At 38.8% G+C, this 12,138-nt stretch overlaps 1 protein-coding gene across 3 annotated transcripts in view; it reads left to right on the top strand.

The window, feature by feature from the left end:
• The window catches only part of Fbn1 (fibrillin 1), a 223,145-nt gene that overhangs the window by 16,458 nt on the left and 194,549 nt on the right, over positions 1–12,138 (top strand). The gene's annotated exons all lie outside the window — the stretch shown is intronic.

Here is a 12,138-nt window from a genome sequence, read left to right as displayed (position 1 = left end):
GTATATTAATAGATGCAGGTGGTTCATCAAGTGAATGAAGAAAAGAAAACTGAAGTGTGGTGTGATGTTACCCATCAGGTCTTCCAGATCCTGCTGTTGTCTGTTTTATTCAGTTTTTTAATGTAGAATTTCCGATACCTACAAGACTGGAGAGAGGGATGCAATGATGCTTCAGCTTCAGCATTTATCAATTAATTGGCAGTCTTGTTTCATCTGTTCCTCTGAGCCACAGATTCTTTTGAAGCAAATTCCTGAAAAATTCTTTCATTTGTAAACATTTAATATATATCTCTAAAGATAAGGCTTCTTTAGGAAACATAAACACAACAGCATTATTACATTTAAGATTAACATTAATCTTTTAGTATTGTCGATGATCTGGTAAGTTTCCCTGATTAGATCATATATATGATTTAATATTCAATCCCTGGTACAATATATATATATATATATATATATATATATATATATATAATGCTTAATCACTGAGCCACATCCCCAGACCTTTTTCATTTTTTGAGACAGGGTCTTGCTAAGTGGCTTAGGTCCTCACTAAGTTGCTGAGGCTGACTTTGAACTTGCAATCCTCCTGCCTCAGCCTCCCGTGCCACTGGGATTACTGGTGTGTAATGCTGCACCTGATTCATAAATTTTATTTGATTTTCTTGACATAGTTCATTCAATTCAGGATCCAAATGAAGTCCGTATTTTGTAATTGATTGATATCTTTTAAAATTTTTAAAAATATAGATTGACATTTTTTTTGCCTTATAATTTATTTATTGAAGAAATTGGTCATGTCCTGTAGAGCAGTGCTTCTCAAGATGTGGGTCTGCAAACTGTCACCAGTCTGAAAGAAGATAAGAAACTTGTGCATAGATGTAAATTCAATATTTTACTAGGTGCACTATTTAGCTCAGCTGATGTGTTTTCCATAGCAAGACTTTATCAATGAAGGAGGCAATAAAATAATTTACATTCTACTTATATTCCTTTTCTCATTAAAGACTAGTAATATCTAGTGTGTGAATCAGCACTAGCCAGTCCTTGGGCCACACCTGGGTACACTGCTGTGGAGTTTCTCACAATCCAGTGACAACTGCACTCCTCTGGCGTGGAGCTTACCATGTTCCTTGGTCTCCTGTGTGTGTTGTGAATTGCTAGCTATGGCTAAAAGCTCTATCCATCTCAGAATCTTGATAAGGGGAGAGTGTCATTTCATTTGGAGGCACATTTACAACCACTAGTTTCTCTATTTGTGACTTTAGCAGCCATTGGTGATCATTGCCTAAACTCACTAATTTATTAAAGCCCCAGGGTGGAAATATTTTAATTCAGTTTTTCACTATTTATTTACTTACGCTGTAAAGTTTTATACCTAGTTCTGAATTTACACCCAAGTTTCACAGCCAGCAATGTCTGCAGGGCTGCTGGGTCTGCTTTTTCTGATCCATGTCTTTGAGGGTTGTAGAAAAATTAGGTAATGTCTAATAGGAAGGGCTGGCTATTATAAGGGAGACACTTGTGGACAATTCACACAGAATGGTCCTGACACTTGAGGGAGCAGACAAGGAAGGAAATAATTCTGCAAAGATCTATAACTCTGCCCTTATCCTACACTATTTTATGCAAGTCGAGATGGAAACACTCAGTGTTATTTTAAGGAGTTCCAGGCAAGGACATTATGAAAAATTGGTAAAAATTTGCACTACTGGTGGAAAGAAAAAGATATCTTCAGATCTTCTAACGTTCAGAAGGGAATGTTTGTACCCTCATTTCAGCATGTCTTCCTCAGGAATGCTCATTTATTTAAGAAACTGGACTGAATATAACTTTAGCAGTTCAAATGAAAGGTTCTGAAAACCAGTGGTACACCCGGTGCCCCAGCAGCTTCTCTCTGAGTGCTGGTGAGGATTGGTGTGTGCTTGTGTGTGTGTGTGAAAGGCGCATTGTCTGCATGCATTTCATGTCATGGAAGGTCACTGTGGTCCCCTAAGGCCAGGTTCATTTCTATTAAGTGCAATAAAACTCTCTGTTTTCGAGAACAAGATTTTAGTTTGTTGTCAGGGGCTGCTGCAAAGGATTGGAAACATCATAGGTACATTTGGAAGTAGACCTGGCAGATGACAGTGACAGCATCCACCTTAGGCTCTCCTTAGGTTGAAGCTTGCGCTGGCATTTAGCACTCATTCTACTTAATTATAGCTTGAAACACAAAACACTGTCACCATTCCCAGAGCTGGAAAGGTGTTGAGAGGACAGTGTTGGCACCACTAAGGCTGAGAGGGAAATCCTTTGGGCTGGATTTCAGGAAAGAGCTATGTTGGTGATGGGGATGAGCAGGGTTGCAGCAACCTCTTCCTTAAGTTTCAGACTGTGAAACTGGAGGTGGTTTTAGGACCATCTGGGTCACCTTGGCTTTTGGCCTTTGTGCAACTCATTGTCTTCAGGGCTATCTCAGATGTTTGCTGGTATTGCCTGATGATTTTGCTTCAGAAACTACTTTTCAAAAGATGAGACACACCCATGTTCAAGGGAATGTACAGCACATATTTCAAGGTTGGCTCTGAGTAGGTTTCAAAGTATCTACATTTTAATTGTTATATTGCTCCCCATTCTTCAAACACTGGACATGTTAAGAGATGACTGGTGTTTTTATCAGAGGGAGCAGAAGAGGATTCTCACTATGCAGAAGCTAACTCAGGATCAGCTCTCTCCCCCAATATATTTTGTAATATTTGTTTTAAATTTTTTATTTTTTGCAGATCTGGTAAAGGAAAACCAGAGCACAAAAAATGTTGTACAAATGAGTTTATAAAAAAGAGAACATATTCTCTTTGAGGTATTTATGCAAACATCTTTCTGATCTTCAATCTAAAAATCGTTAGCACCAATCTTGGAATGTTTTATTCATAAATTCTCTTTTTTTAAATTAGTGATTTAGGACATGTTTCCTTTGGGTAACCTTTGCAGAAAAAAGACTACTTCACTTCTCTGCTTTTCAGTTTCTTCATTTGAAAATGAATACAGCAATACATTTTCTTGATAGGGTTTTGGGGAAAATTTGCATGATCATTTTGTAAATTATAAAGCTCTTTGAGAATGGCTAATTATTTTTATTTTGCAGTATGACTTCACATGGACTAGATAAACTACTGACTTAATTAAATTCCTTCACATTTAGGTTATTTTATTTAAAAATTTCCAGATATCTGCATGTTTAGAAATAAATGTTTGCAACTTAGTTCCAATTGCAAAATTAGAAAAAAAGCTTGTCAAGTTTTATACCCCTAATATTAGGAAATACTAATTTCAGTGAAATGACCTCCAAAGCTCTATGCTTTTACCCAACTTTCTCTGACTCTTTAGAAACTTAAAATTTATCAATGATCTCTCTCTCTTTATTTTTTTACTTTTTAGTTTCTTAGCAACAGTGTTATTTCTGCTTTGATGAAAGGGTTTGGTAGAGAAATGTTTTAAAAGATCTGTTGCCTGTTGACAGCTGTGAAGTAAAGTCTGAGCTAAAAGATACATGAGTTTGAGCTACAAAATATGGAAGGCTTTTGAGATATAAGTTTCTAAGTGATACATTTGTAATGTGGAAGAATTACACTCTCAGACTTCATGTATTCCACTGATGGATATCTTTTGTTTTGCATTTGATTTTTTAATTTTAATTTTCTAAAACTAAAACACAGTGAATGAAATGATATTGATTTCTTACTAGTAATTATCTTTTTCCTTTATTATTTCTTATAAACCTTTCCAGTAAATTAAATACTACTGTGATAGAATTCTTGCTTGCATATGTTGTCTTAGTTGGAAGTATGTTTGAAACCCTAAATCTTTACTTACCACTTAAGATTTAGATATTGTGTCAGCAACTGAGGTTACAAAGATAAATCTGAACTCTCTTTAAGGAACCCCCATTACAAAAGAGGGTAATTATCCAGTTCCAGGGGATCTGAAATGCTTGAATAATTTGGAATGAAGCCACCAAATAAGGTTCAAAACTGACTGACTTCTTTGCTTCATCTGGAAACCACTCTTTTAGGAAATAATTCACTAAACTCTTGGTCTTTGAGCTAGGTCTGGGTGCTGATTTTGTATTACAGTTGTTGGCAGGGTGGGATCTTTTGGTCTTTAAAATAAATCAGGTTTAGAAGTTTAGAACATCCTACAACTTTTTCAGTCCCTAATTTATGGGCTTATGGATATTCCATATTGGCCATAATGGTCTTCTGCTTGGGGTTGGGGAGAGTGTTGTACTTAGGGCTGGCTGTCCTCTTAGGACTGTGTGGGGTTGCTTGAGTTTAAGGTGTTGGGTTCTACAGATCACTGGGCAGCTTACTACAGCTGAGGCATGGTGGGTTTTCATGGCCAAGTTTCCTTCAGATTGCCTGCTGTGGAATGTTCCCCATAAAACAACATTTTAAGTTGTGGTCAGGTTCCCAGCCCAGCCCACAATGACCTATTTAGCTGATAATGTAGCCTAGAGACCGCTATTTGACTAGCGTGGGGATTAAACCACCACCTATTAACATTGTTTCTGTTGGAAAGGCCATTCCAATACTTCTAAATACCAATGTGTAGAAATGACATTTTAGAGCTTACCTGTTTGTCAGTTGGGAGCTGCCAATATTCAAAACTAACATATCCAATCACCTTGCACTCCTAGATCCTGAGAACCCACTTCTGTCCTCTACTCTTGACCCCATTGGCTGGTTTTCCTGAGGCTGCCAGAACATTCAAAAGATATTATGTCCCCGGACAGAACTCTTGGTTTGAGAATTTCTGGGAAGTGGTGAGAATCATGGTTTCAAACCCACATGGCTTCTGAGAGGGGTACCAAGGAGGTGAGGGGGCAGTGAATTCCATGACACCACCCCAACCTGCCTCACTGCACAAGCTCTGAATTTCGCCCCCTGCTTCACTTGTTTTGTGTTTTTAATCATTTCTCTAATTTTGTCTACCCTTTGGAAAAGTAGATTGTGGCTTTGGCTGGAATAAAATAGAGCAAGCAAATATCCCAGTCAAAGAAAATGTCATGGTAGTTTGAACTCATGGGGAAAGTCAGGGAAGGCTGCAGAGTTCTGGGAAGCAGTTCTTCAAAACACCATGTTTGTGATGTCATTGGTCAGATTTTCTCAGATGTTCAAGAAATACAAATCTGAGATGTGCCATTTTGTGTGTGTGTGTTCGTTTTGTTTCGAGGCAGCCTTTTCTCATCCCTAAAGGGTCAAACAGTATTCCAACTTGGAAATAAATAACACCTCTCTCCATATATTTAATGGGAGCACCTTTTACATCCTTGACAACCAGTCAAGATGCTAGCAGGCCAGAGACAGATCCCTTCTCCAGAAAGGAGGTCCAGGGCAAAGTCAGCCAGCAAGTTAAATCATTGCTATTAGGGACTTTGTGGGAGCCACTCAGGTGGTTTATCCATCTGAGCAGAATCCTGGGTTCTTAGTGATGTCTAATCCAGCGACCAGAAGCATGAAGTGCCTCATGCCTCAGAGGAGTCAGGACTTGCTGGGCACAGACGTTCTTTAAACATCTGTGTTTCTGGTCTTGGTGGTTCAATGTCTTGTTTCCTGTTATAGTACACCCCATGGCTTTTTGAGCTTTAAATCCACCCCCCCTCAAAGAAAAACACATAGAAGCACATGTTCCAGTCTCCTATAAAAGATTCTGACAGGATTTAAATTGGCTGTCAGTTTAAATTGACCTCCCAGATTTGGGGAACTCTCTTTTCAGCTTTCGGTTTCCTCAGCTCTCTCCATGTGTGGGGTGGAGGTCCTGCCTGGGGCTCACTGTTGTTAGTATTTATACTACCATGGTACATTTGTCACAGTTGTGAACCAGTATTGATACATACTCATTATTTTGAACTCTATTCTTTTTTAAAAAATATATTTTGGTTGTTGATGGACCTTTATTTTAATCATTTATTTATATGTGGTGCTGAGAATTGAACCCCGTGCCTTACATATGTGAGGCAAGCGCTCTACCACTGAGCCACAACCCAAGCCCTCAAAGTCTGTTCTTGATTCTCACATTTTCTTAGTTTTTCCCCTGATGTCATTTTTATGTTCAAGGTCCCATTTTGAGGATGCCATAGTATAGTTAGTTGTGAAGATTTCTTAGGCTATTGACAGTTCCTCAGACTGTCCTTTTTTTTATGACCTTGGCAGTATTGTAGAGTGCTGGTCAGAAATTTCGTAGAATGAGCCTTAATTGGAATTCTTTGATGTTTTTGTCACCATTAAACTGGGATTATGGGTTTTGGGAAGAAGACCACCGAGGTTGGGCTCTACTTTCATCACATCATCTGCAGCGTTTATAGTATCAAAATGACCTTACTGTTGCTGTAAACCTGGATCACCTGACTGACGTAGTCTTCGTCGGTTTCTCCTCTGTAATGTTGCTTTTTTTCTCTCCTTTCCATTCTGTGCTCTTTGGATGGACATCAGAATGTGCAACCCACATGTAAGGAGTAGGAGTCGTGCTTCATCATCTCAAAGGCAGACCGTCAGGCTTTCCAACGCACCAGCACAGGAGATTCATCACTTTTCTCCCATTTATACATTTATTCAATCATTTATTTATGAGCATAAACTCATGGATATGTATTTTCTAATTTGGTCTGCAATCCAATGTTACTTTTGTGATTTTATTGCTCAGAATTTCTAGCTCTGGGCATCCAGAGTTCTTTTACTTGGCTCCTGTCCCTTGCCACTTTCTGGTCATTGTGAGTATTTGTTTGTGGAGCACTCCCTTACTCTCTGTAACTGCAAGATGCTATAGACTCATCTTGTGTATTTCCTTTCCAGTCTTAGAATTGGTTGTTTCTCCCAGTATCTCTGGTACTTTTTGTGGCAAATTGGTCTAGAAACCAAGATCTGGGAATTAGATGTGCTATTAGTCACTTTCATTTCTTATCTGACAGAGTACTTGGTACATAATAGGTTCTCATTAAACATTGATTGGCTAATGGCTTTATGCTTGTGGGCAAGGTACTTGATCAGTTGTGCACCTGTTGTGTGTGTGGTGATGAACTTACTGATTACACAGGAAGATGAACCACGGAAAGCTGGATACAGTGAGTTCAAGGTGGTAACAAGACATTTGATTCTATATGTCTTGAAAATAGGCACTGAAGATAGGGGAGAGAGAGAGAGAGAGAGAGAGAGAGAGAGAGAGAGAGGGAGAATATGAATGAATCAGAGAAGGACAAAGGAGAGAGAAAAGGAGAGGTGAGGAAAGGAGGGAGGGAAGAAAAGAGTAAAAAAACAGATTCTTCTTGGTTTGGAGGAAATGATAATGAAGTCACTAGTCTACTGGTGATGGAGAAAGCAAGGAAATAATAAAACTTTGGAAAACCAGAGTATGAACTATTCTTTACGTTCCTTTTTAGATTTTTTTTATTAAGAAAAACTGCATGAAGTAGGCTAGCTAGGTTGGCTGGCTTGCATCTTCAAAGTAGAAAACCAGGATTGTCTGCGTCCCCGCCAGTGTTGAGCCAGACAATCCAAAACTGAGTCTGTGATCTACAGAGCCCAGCTGAAGCTTGAGGAGGCCACAGAAGCTGTTTTCATTACCAGGGTTTTTGACGTTTTATTCCTCTAGTTGTTGTGACTGGCAGATGGGCTGGGACAGTCACACGTGGTATTCAAATCATTGCTGAGAGACTTGACCTCTGCCTTTAGCAAAGAGGACCAGAATGAAGGTGTTAAAACAAAGGTGGGGGTGGATTTGCAAAGTCTGTTGAAGAATTATAGGAACCTTCAGCAGACAGAACTCAGGGATTTTCTTTCTATTTTTTTTTTAATCTTGATAAATGTTTGTCAAAACCAAAATCATGATGTGTAGTTAACAATATATAGAGCCCATATGTGTTGGTCGTATAATTGTCCTGTGACCTATCACATTTTTGTCATTGGAAAGTGTTTTCACTCTGGAATAGTGGGTTATTAAGGTATTATCTTGGGACACATTACATGAGGTTTGGGGTGCTTTTTCTTTTGTGAGGGACTATGCATTTTGATATCCCTTCACATTTATACTCGAGGTCAATTGTCATTTTCCCCTGAAAGATCAAAAAGCAGGCTACTCATGGAGCAGGGTCAACCTCATTAGCCTTTATCTGATGCTTAGTGTTCTTCTTGCCCAGGGTTTTAATCACTACACAGCCTGGGAAACTCTCACATGTGAAATAAGAGCCCCCGACCTTGTTTTTATTACCCCAACCTTGTCTGAAAAGGAGTTTGCACTTGGGAGAAGAAGCAGAAAGGCTATCTTGCTGTATGAGAGGCCAAACTTGCAGAAGTGGGTTCTGGCTAAGGAATGTGGACATGCTGCAGACATCTTGCACAGAGGCCAATTCTTGCAATGATGTGGTCAGATGTGGTACAGCCCAGCTGTTTGCTCCATCGAGAGAGGCTTTAGTTAGCCCACACAACCTCTGAGTGCTGTGTCTGAACCAGATCCAAATATCAAGCCTGTTGAGGCTCACCCATCCCCCAGAGTGATGGAGTTGGGTTGTTACAGAGCACAAAATTCAAAGTAATTGGTTAGAGAAGTTACAGATGAAAACTTGGCTATTTTAAAAAATGTAACAGTGGTAAAGTGTAATATGAACTCCTTTGCCCCATGGACTGTTAGAATACAGGTTAAAAAGACAAAAATATGCTTTATCTTTAGTCTATTGATGGATGTTGTGTAATTTTTATTATGCATGTCATTACAAATGCTAGTGGGTGAAATATCATCTTGTCTTTTAAAATGAATCTCTGCCCTGACATAGTGGTATAAAGAATGTAATTCAGGTTTCCTGAGTTCCCAGCCCCATTATGTACTTCCAAGCTATGGGACCTGGGCTACTTAGTTTATCCCTCCTAAGCCATAGTTTCCACAGTGTAAAAGATAATAGCAATAGAACTTATCTCAAAGAGTTGCAATGAGGATGAAGGAAAGTATCTTTAGCATTTAGCACAAAGTTGTTTTCCCTGCCAATCATGGTGGCGCGTGCCTGTAATCCTAGCTGCTTGGGAGGCTGAGGCAGAAGGATTTCAAGTTCAAAGCCAGCCTCAGCAATTTAGCGAGCCCCTAAACAACTGAGTGAGACCCTGTCTCAAAATAAAAAATAGAAAAGGACTAGGGATGTAGCTCAGTGGTTAAGTGCCCTTGGGTTCAAATCCTCATGCAGGCAAAAATCTTTTCCCTTTGAATTTTAATTCTTTAATTTACTAAATACTACTGCTCCTAGGCAGAGTTTTAACTCTGACTTTTTGGGGGGAATGGGTTGGTGGAGATGGCTTTTGAGGAGAAAAGGAAGAGAAAATGGTGTGAATGATACACTTTGATTTATACAAAAGAGTAACTTTATTAAAAATTTATCTTCTTTGTTAATGCTGTTTGTACTGAAATCTTAGAATAAAGTCTTTTATAATGGAAATAATCCAGCATGTCTCCTTCAGACTTTACATGTTTTACTGCTTTCCAACTTAAATAAGACATTCATTTATTTCTAGAATTAGAGCTATTTTCTTTCTGTAGAAAGAAATGCCACCCAGCTTGTTTGAATGAGTTCCGTGAGTTTGCAGTTCTGAAGACCAAAATTAGCAGGGGAGAAATTGTACATCTTTCTAGTACTTTTTGTTGAGCCACACAATGTAATAGTGTTTAACACTGCTAAAGAATGAGTGTCAAGGAGAGTAAAAGTCATTGTCATATGATATTGTTGATTGAAACAATTGAAAATTAAATGATATATCACTAGTTAGAAAAGATAAAGTTATAAAATGAAAGAGTCAGAGATACAAACACCATCACAATCTAAAATTATATAGAATTTTAAGAAGTGGGGTAAAATGAAAATGGAATATACTAATGAATGGGAAACTGTGTGAAAGCATTCTGTTTGAAAGATAAGATAGTCATACTTTAAAGTAATGTTGCCTTAAAATATGGATGTAGAAGTGTAAAAGCACAAATTTTGTGGATGGGCATTAGATGACAAAGCAAAAGAAAGCTCCTTTTGCTCTCCTGGTTCTCGTCATTTAAGGCTAGTTTTAATCCTTTCTATTTTGAGTTCTTCTTTTTTATCTCTACTGCACCATCTACTATGCTTGTACTTCTGTGTTTAGACTTAAACAGTACCCATTGCTATGAAAGGTGAGGACTTATCACCAAGAGAGCTATACTTTTTCTCTCTTCTTAATTTTTTTAAAATAATTGCAGTAGGAACTTTACTTATTGGGTATTTTAAAACACTATGTAATAAACTCTTTCTTGGGTCAACTGCCCCTGCCTCCTCCTAACTCATTTTCTAGTTTGTTCATCTATCTGTGTCATTGCTTTTACACTGTGAAATTTTATTTTGTAACTATAATAAATTGTAAGATCTTCCATGTTTTGGCTGTAAATTGATTCTAAACACTGCAAAAAAAATAAAGATGGTTTATAGTTCATAGTACTATCATTTTCCAGGTACTTTTGGGAATTCTTATGCATATCTCACTTTGGAGGACTGAAATGACTGATTTGTGACCCTTTTCTGTTAGCTTTTTCACCCTGTTATATGTGTTGTTACTCCATAAATACGCTCATTTTTGTCAGACAATATGACCTGATTTTTGTTTGAAAAACATAGTTACTGCAGCCACAGGGCACCCTGTGAAGGCCCAGGGGTTCTGTGAAGCGATTCCAGGATTTGCTTTGGGGTTGGACTGGATCCAGGGGAACTGTTATACTGGCTTTTGGTGGGAAGGTTTGAGGCAGTTGACTTTGGCCAGGATTATTGTTTTAAATTGAGAGAAATTTTATAAAATTTGGAAGTTTTGAGTGTCTCAGGCACATGCCCTATCCTTCTACCCTATCTTCTCTCACTTCTGTTTCTGGGATTCTGAGTCTGCCCAGGAAGTTCTGGACACTGATGTTTGGGAAACTACTTTTTCACAGGATGGAAAAAGGGTTGAGAACCATTGGCTTAGAATCCTCAATACAATGCTTCTCCGATAGAATCCTTTGTAGTTCCTTTGGCTGAGTGAGAGGACGAGCTCAGACTGGAAGATGATCCCATCATGATGATCATCTGTGCTGCACACACACTGTCCTTTTCACACATGAAACCTTGCATGTAGACGACTGAGCGCCTCACACCCAGCTGGGGAGTGAACTCAGTCACGTGCGACGATGGTCTCCCATAGTAGACAAGGCAAAAATTTTATTATCCTGATCTGTGCAGAAAATAAAATTGGACTCAGAGAGGCCCTAAAGTCATACACATATTAAGCCTCTTTCCAGTTATTTCCCCTCTTACATTGGAGCAGCCCCAGGCTGCTGGGCGTGGAGTTAGGGACCTTTCCCTGGCACCTCTGTCTTCCTTCCTAGTTCTCTTTCTGATCTTGGCATCAGTCAGTCTGAACCATGTATGTGTATATTGTGTGCTGCACAGTGATCCAGGCTTTCTGGGCTATGAAAAGAGTAAAGGACAGAGCAAAGACCTTACCTTGGTTTTCAATCCTGCATGAGGTGGAAGGAGAATTCAGAGGAAGTGCAGGAGGGCTCCATGCCATTGCCTACGGTCTGCGTGTGGAGGGAGAATGTGTGAGTGCCCCTCAACTGAGAAATATACTTTAGCTATGATCTTGTGTTTAGAGGCTTATGCTTGTGGAACTACAGTATTTATGCTAGCAAACCTTGGAACAGCCTCTGGTTTGTGAAATTGATTGCAAAACGTTTGACCTTCAACAGCTAGCTTCAGCATTTAGGCTCAAAGGATGCGGCAGAATAAAGTGAACATTTTCTTCTGAGTCTCTGTGTGTTACATTGTGTTTCACTTTCCAGTGAAGAAGTAGCCAGATCTTTACCCAGTTGTTCCCTGACATTGTTAAATATGGATCATCTGCATTCTGAATGGAGTCTGTGCTCTAAGTCATTTTGTGATGAGCTGTCTGTAAACAAGAACCCCAGAGTGACACTGATTTTATTTTCCTGTAACTGCTGGTAGCAATTGTGTTTCCAAACTTTTGCTAAAAAATATATATATATATATATTTACAAGTTTTGGCCTTTATTTTTTCTGACTGATGTTAAGAGTTTGCATTCCTGTAATTTTGGTGAAAGTAAGAATGT

The sequence above is a fragment of the Callospermophilus lateralis genome, chromosome 3 (assembly GCF_048772815.1).
Source record: "Callospermophilus lateralis isolate mCalLat2 chromosome 3, mCalLat2.hap1, whole genome shotgun sequence".
NCBI classification, from domain to species: Eukaryota; Metazoa; Chordata; class Mammalia; order Rodentia; family Sciuridae; genus Callospermophilus; species Callospermophilus lateralis.
The sequence above is the reverse complement of the archived record's forward strand: the minus strand, read 5'-3'. Positions and strand labels throughout refer to the sequence as shown.